Raw genomic sequence first — 8,061 nt, 5'->3', positions numbered from 1 at the left:
TTCATGGTTGGTGTCTTGTTTTGCTCTGTTTTATCTTAATAAATTTGGCAGGCTTAGTTCCAGCCTCTTGCCATTTGTAAAGGGGTTGTCCCTGCCTTTTCTGCAGGGCTGGTAGCAGGCTGGTACAGAACAACTGCGAAATTGTACATTAGCTCCTGGCCAGTCTGGGCTGGGGCCAAAGCAGCGAGGGCCATTCCCTCACTGTTTACAGGATGGATTTGCGGGCCACATGAAACCACTTCGCGAGCCGGATCTGGCCCCCGGGCCTTGTGTTTGACATGTCTGTTCTACAGAGACTCCTCAACTTACGACCACAAAAAACGAGTCCAAAATTTCCATTGCTAAGCAAGACAGTTGTTAAGTGAGTTTAGCCTCTTGTTTTACGACCTTTCTTGCCACAGTTCTTAAGTGAATCACTGTGTTAGTAACACACTGGTTAAGTGAATCTGGCTTCTCCATTGACTTTGCTTGTCAGAGGGTTGCAAAAGGTGATCACATGACCCTGGGGCACTGCAACCGTCATATATACATGCCAGTTGCCAAGCATCCAGATTCTGATCATGTTCCCCTGGGGATGCTGCAACGGTTGTGCAAAAAATGTCATAGGTCTCTTTTTTAAGAGCCATTGCAACTTCGAATGATCACCAAATGAATGGATGTAAGTTGAGGACTACCAGTATTTCTAAAAGAGTTGTAAAATGGGCCTACAGACACCTGCAGAAGACAAACCAGTGTAGATACTCCCCATCTAGCAACATTTCATGACGCTACTTTTTCCCCAACTTGCCCTCACCTTTTTAAGGAGAAGTGAGCGTCCTCCCCAGTAAAGCGTTGGCCTCCCACCATCCAGCTGTTTCATTTCCCAAGATGTCCATGGGGCCTCGGGAGAACATCTGTGTAAAAATAGAGCTAGAAGCTGAAGTTTCAGTACCTTTTTTCTTTGAAAATCCTCTTCTAAACAAGTCAGCCAGGTAGAGTGGAGGAAGCTTGGTTAAGCTAGGAGCGCACGGATATCCTGTGTTAGACCTCTTCTGCTTTATGCCAGAGAAAATTTTTAACATTTCAAAAGCAAGCTTGTGCATCGCCGACTGAATGCCTGATTATCTTTCTAAGCCACCCAATAAATAAACGCTCTTGGAATCATGATGTCTGAATTTTTTATTATTATTATCATTGAAGAAAATGATAACATTTAGAAAATATCAAATCAGTTTGGGGGCGGGGAAAGCCATACATTGTATACTGCCTTCTGGTGTGATGCACACTGGCCGTTGGAAATGGAGCTGGGTCTGGAACAATGAAGGAGGGATGTGTTTTTGGCCTGGCAGAAGAAAAGAAAATAAGGTGGGTACCAACCACCCATGCCATCTTGCTGAGAAAGCAACTAAGCCAGCATTCTGCCGCTTTGCAGGCTTTCTCCGAGGCACTCTTCAAATGTTTTGTTAAGCATCTTCCCTGTAGCGTGAAAGGCAGACACGGCTCCAGCAAAGAGTGTAGCTGGTTAAATAAACAGAAGTGAAAAGATGAAGGGGAATAAAGTTTGGAAGAGAGCCATAATGACAGTCCATTAAAACGACAGTCAAAAAAACGAGAGGGGGGGGCTGCCCTTCACAACTCACGTGTGCAACTAACGGCCCTTTGCAATGTACATATCCAAGGAGAATCTCTCTCGGCCGAGGAATGGAAGCCTAACCTCAGTGGGAATGTTGCATTTCTTCTGTGGGATCCCTGGAGCTCTCCGAGCTTGGTTCTTTTCTCACAGCACTGATGATGTTTCCTAGTTCTGTCCTCGGGCACTGTAAAGGATAAATCCACACAATCTTGCCCATACCAAAGTGACAAAGATGATTAAGGGTCTAGAGGAGGGGTAGGCAACCTCAGCTCTTTTATGACTCATGGACTTCAACTCCCAGAATTCCTGAGCCAGCTATGCTGGCTCAGGAATTCTGGGAGTTGAAGTCCATGAGTCATAAAAGAGCCGAGGTTGCCTACCCCTGGTCTAGAGGCTAAAACATATGAAGAACCATTGGGAATGTCTACTCCAACCCCCGGTCCGTGGACCTGCACCGGGCTGTGGCATGCCAGCAACCAGGCCACGCAAACAAGCGAAGTCTCATCCGCGGGATGCAGGCAGCACACAAAACCACGCTCCCTCCGGTCCACGGAAAAATCTTTCTCTATGGACCCGGTCCCTGGTGCCCCAAAGGTTGGGGTCCTCTGGTCTACTCTACGATCAGCAGGACTCGGGTGACATGATAGCAGTCTCCCAATATCTAAGGAGCTGTCACAAAAAAGAGGGGGTCAAGCTATTCTCCAAAACACCTGAGCGTAGGACAAGAAGTCACAGGCAGAAGTTCATTAAAGAGAGATCTAACCTAGGACTAAGGAGAAATTTCCTGACAGTGGGATCAGTTAATCATTATTTACCTCCAGACGTTGTGGGTGCTCCGTCACTGGAGGTTTTAAAGAAGAGACTGGACAGCTCTTTATACACTTATGATTGTGTATCATCTGACCCATCCACTGCGATAATCAAGTTCGCAGATGATACAACTGTGGTGGGTCTTATTACAGGTGGGGATGAGACAGCATATAGGGCGGAGGTACAAAAACTATCCATATGGTGTAGTAACAACAACTTGCACCTAAACATTGGCAAGATGAAAGAGATGGTGTTAGACTTCCGGAGAAAAAAGGAGGAACCTGCCTGGAATTGCATAGGATATCTTTTTTATAATTTTTTAATTTTTTTTATTCATTACATACATATGTTAATTTTCCAAACAACGTGTGAGCTGAGTTCATAATCTATTAATACATATACAAATTTCACTCTTTGGTTCTCTTTTCCAACCAATTATAAAATAGATTCCAGCTTTCATAGTAATTATGTTTCTCCTTTGTCTTTTAATCTCATAGTTCATCTGTCCATCTCTGCACATTCCAATATCTTCTTTATTAATTCCTCTTCTGATGGTACTCGTTCATTTTTCCAGCATTGTGCATACGTAGCTTATTCTTGCTGCAGTTATAATATGTAAAACCAAGCATGCATTTTGTTTATTAGTCTTTTTTTGGTAACATACCTAATAAAAATAGTTCAGGATTAAATATTACATGTTCTCCTAGTATATTTTGTAATAATGCCGCTTGGGGTGTGTGTGAAAGCCCTAATAAGCAGGCATATACATAGAATGAAGGCTACTGCTAAGCTTGTAAGCCGCCCTGAGTCTTCGGAGAAGGGCAGGATATAAATGGGATTAAAATAAAATTAAAAAAAATATTTTCTAGCCAAGTATGTATTTTCCTCCAATAAGCTTTCACTTTATCACATGTCCACCAGGTATGATAATAGGTACCTATATTATGTTTACATTTCCAACATTTACTTGATACATTTTTAAACATTTTTTGCTAATCTAGCTGGAGATAAATGCCATCTATAAAGCATTTTTGCATAGGATCTCTTACTTGGGCAGGGGATTGGACTAGAAGACTTCCACGGTCCCTTCCATCTTTGTTATTCTGTATTGTGTATGACAATCCTTGGTCTCTCGCAGAAGCCCAGAAGAAAGATATTCAGTGAACATGCGGTAGAGATAGACAGCATACTGTATGACAAAGTGTAAATTGTGAGGTAAACTGTCATGTCCCATGCAAGAACCTTGGTGGAGCAGTGGGCTAATGCCTCCTTAAGTAACACCAGCTGCCTGCAATTAGTGCAGGTTCGAGTCCCACCAGGCTCAAGGTTGACTCAGCCTTCCATCCTTCCGAGGTAGGTAAAATGAGGACCCAGATTGGTGGGGGCAATTAAGCTGACTTTGTAATAATGCTGTTTGGGGTGTGTGTGAAAGCCCTAACAAGCAGGCATATACATAGAATGAAGGCTATTGCTAAGCACATTGGTTTGTGCTTCTTAGATTGTAAGCCGCCCTGAGTCTTCAGAAAAGGGTGGGATATAAATGGGATTTTTTTTAAAAAAAAGTACATTGGGGTGGAGGTGACTTGCAATGTCACAATACCTGTTTTTATCAGTTTTGGGTTGTTGTGGTTTGTACCTGGTGCCTCAGGATATGGAGCCTGCATGATTGATTAATTTACCATCCCATGTATTGGAAAATCCAGAAAATGGGTTAGTTCAAGAAGCAATTTCCCCATGTTGTAAAGTCAGCCAGTGGAAAAATATTCAAAGGGTCACCTGACCGCATTTTTCAGACACTTCTGGCTTTTGTGTTCTGCATTTTCTTTCTTTGTCTGGCAAGAGAGAGAGGAGAAGGGAAGTGGAAGAAGAGAGGCAGCATTTGCTTCAGTAGCATTTGTTCGGACCTGACCTCAAGTGTTGAATCACGGATGCTGTTTTGCATTCAAGATTCCAAGATTCACCAAGCCAGGATAAGGCTGGTCCACCATGATTTAGTCATAACGGGTGGCTTCCTTCCTTTGCCATTTTCTGAGAAGAGGGTCCCCCAGCTCTTTACAAAAGCTGACTTTCAGTTCTCCTTAATTTCTCCTTCGTAATGCAAAAGTGACAGTTGTACTATTGTGCAATGAGAACATTGCTGCAATAGGAACTTCACATTTGCAATTGCGCAATGGGACATTGGCAGGTCTATCCCAGGCCGCGCAGAGGAAACAGCTGTGATCTTCGAAAGAGACTAGAGCAGGGGTGTCCAATCTTGGCAACTTTAAGACTTGTGAACTTCAGTTCCCAGAATCCTATACTGGCTGGGGAATTCTGGGAGTTGAATTTCACAAGTCTTAAAGTTGCCAAGGTTCACACACACACACACACACACGATTTAAATGATGACTTTCTAACCATTTTGCCATTTTGTTTGACCAGCCAATAACGTGGGGGACCTCAACTACCTCCAGAGCATTTGAACTTTTAACTACAAGGAGTCCCTTTCAATGTTTCCAAGGAAGTGCTGCAGCATTTCTTCTGGTGTATTGTGAGAGTCTGGCTCTTTTTGTTTGACTCTTGTGGGACTATTTCCATGCTGGAAATTCTGGAAGTCCCCAAGTCTCAAAGCTGCCAAGATTGGACACCCCTGGAATAGAGTGCAATGAGGCAGATGAACAGTAGGCCCCACAGAGTCTGCCCATTACAGTCATAAGTCATGATAACTGTAAAGCAGATCACCCATGCGACCAACCCAATTTTACAACCTTGTGGTGGTCATTAAGCAGAAGCCGTGCTTGTAAAGTTGAAGCCATTGTTTGTCATATGCTGTTTTTGCTGAAAACCAGAGGTTAATGCCGGTTTTCAGCAAAAAATGTGGTAAAATGTGGTCATGTGACTGTGGGATGCTGTGGCTACTGCTAAGCTTGTAAGCCGCCCTGAGTCTTCGGAGAAGGGCGGGATATAAATGGAATTAAAATAAATAAAATAAAGTAAAATAAATAAATGACTATAAATGCAGACCGGTTGCTGAGTGCCTGACATGCAATCATGTGACCATGTGTGGGAAGGAGCAGCTGTTGGAACTTTGGAACTGTATTGTAAGTACCTTTGGGGGGTTTATCTGTGTCCTCAGGGTCACCTCAGTAATGCCAATGTGTGAGGACCCTGAGGACACAGATAAACCTCCAAATGGCCTCAACGACTCTCTAGAAGACTGCAAATGACCAGCTGTCTGCAAGGAATATAAATCCTTCCATTCCCCAACATCCAGTCAGAACTGAAGAAGCTTCTTGGATGAGAAGTGAAATGTCTTCAAAGGACAAGCAAGAAAGTCCAGTTGCCTCCTGAAAAAGCACCTTTGGGGAAAGCATGACCTGGAGGACTGAGAATCTCCATAGACCTTAGAATTGTTATTTCAAGAACGGAAGGCTTTTATTGCTTTCACTCTTACATGTTTCCAAGGAGGTATAATAATTAATACCAAGGGATGGTGGTCATTTTCTAACCATCAGTCTACAGTATCTCCAGCTACTGCAGGGTTTTCAGAAGATCACATGATCCAATCCAATGATCCATTATGGATTTCTTTCCTGTCTCCCCCCACTCACCCCCCAAGTATATTTTGTGGGTGGTCTCCTTCCACAGAGCCATTAAGTATATATAGCTCAAAGTGAGCCGTCATCTATCCAGCACATATACCTGTCCAGTTATATTTCGAATCCTTAAAATCTCTTATATACAAGGGATCCTCTACGATATTCTTTTCACAAAAATAATGCAAATTCTCACCAATTTAGTGTTGATGCTGCTGGCCATTTATCTAAACAAGTGAGGATAAAATGTCCTATGTGCACCCACGCGGCATTGATCTGACAGTCTTACTCAACCTCCCTCTAACATGACAGATACCCTACTTCTGTGAGTCAGAAAGAAGACAAACAAATCTTACTATTCAACCCCAAAACGGCCAGATCATGCTCCTAATTCCAACCCACAACCTCCACTTTACTCATGGGCAGGAAAGACATTTTATCCAACAGTGTTCAATTCTTGCACCATTCAAAAGAGCTTTAAAAGAACATTTTAAAGCTCCGGTTAATTGGCTGATTCCACAAATCTTTATTGTAGCTTGGCTTCCCTCCTTTCAGGAATAAATATTTCCAGAAAAGGGATTCCTAGAGACTCAGGATAAATTTTTCTGGGCTTTGAACTTGCTTGCACAGGTTAACCCAAAACCACCCTTTCCAGATGAAGCATGTTTCCCTTTGTCATTCAGAAATGTGTTCCTCTGCTATCTAAACTTTAGATTAAAAAACAAGAAAAAAGTAGCCCAAGCTCTGGCCAGTTTTGACTTTATCTAAATCCTCCTCTTTCTTTTCCTAGTCCAGCCAGCCTGAACCAGCAACCATCAGCCCGTCTGACTTCCCTTCAACTTCCTGAGGTCACTGTTGGCAGCCTGCCTGTAGATTTTAATTTTAAATGGCACTAATGCCCGGTCTCCGTACGCAAGGCTTCCACTCACATTCACACCCCAGGCATTGTGTCATTCTGGCTTGGCACAGAGTGTCGTCTGGGGCGGCACACGGCGTGCAACTTTTCAGCAAAATGAGGGTGTGGCTATTAGGCCTGGGAATCCTTCCTTTGAAACATCATTTTGGCCTTTGCTAAAATGGCTTTGCTCACTTTGGGGAAGAAATCTGGCCTTGAAACATAGATACTGCCTCTTTAATTCTGCTGGGGAAGGAGGACAGCAACTTGAAAATAGAAATTTGAGCAGAATTGGGTTATCTCAGGGGTCTTCATACTTGGCCCTTTTATGACTTGTGGACTTCAACTCCCAGAATTCCTCAGCCAGGCACGCTGACTGAGCTATTCTGGGAGTTGAAGTCCAGAAGTCATAAAAGGGCCAGGTTGGAAGACCCCTGGATTATCTTGTACCCCACCCTCCAAACAGGTGAAAGGCAACTGAGATTAGCAGAGTCTCTCTCTCTCTCTCTCTCTCTCTCTCTCTCTCTCTCTCTCTCTCTCTCTCTCTCATTTGCTAAGGTTGAGAAACACTGTCCTTCAGACTGCACCCCACTCACATTTTTTTCACTTTTACATCTGAGAATCCACTTGGTCCATTCAGTGAAGCAGGTAAAAAAAAAGAACACAGAGCTTAATAGGTTTCTCCACTTTTTTTTCCTGGTTAACTGAGTTCTACTGTTTCCAAACATGGCGGTTTCTATTGAATGGTGCAACTAATGCCTATTCACCCATCACATCTCCAGGAATGAATTTCTGTCCGCTTCCTAATCGCCTTACCACCCTAACCTTAAAACATATTTTCATCTTGGGAAAAGCCCTCCTTGAAAATATTAAGTCCAGATCTAAAAAGTTACTTAACCAGCTGGAGAAGAGAAGCCCCTCCCTTTAATCTATTTAATCGAGTTCCTGAATTCACCAGCTTGTAGAAAGGGAGAATGGATTTGCTAAAGATGGGGGAAAGTGTCAAGACGTGCAAATGTTGGCAGAAAGGGTAGGAGTAGTGTGTGGTCTCTTAACAAAAGGGGACATTTGTTGAATAAAGCAAAAAATGACCGTGAAAAGAATTTGCTCCGTGAAAGTGAGAGTTGGGTCTGCCAGGAGCTAATAGGTGTTTCTTTTGCTCCCTGCTT

The sequence above is a fragment of the Vipera ursinii genome, assembly GCF_947247035.1.
Source record: "Vipera ursinii genome assembly, chromosome: 9".
Lineage (NCBI taxonomy): Eukaryota > Metazoa > Chordata > Lepidosauria > Squamata > Viperidae > Vipera > Vipera ursinii.
The sequence above is the reverse complement of the archived record's forward strand: the minus strand, read 5'-3'. Positions refer to the sequence as shown.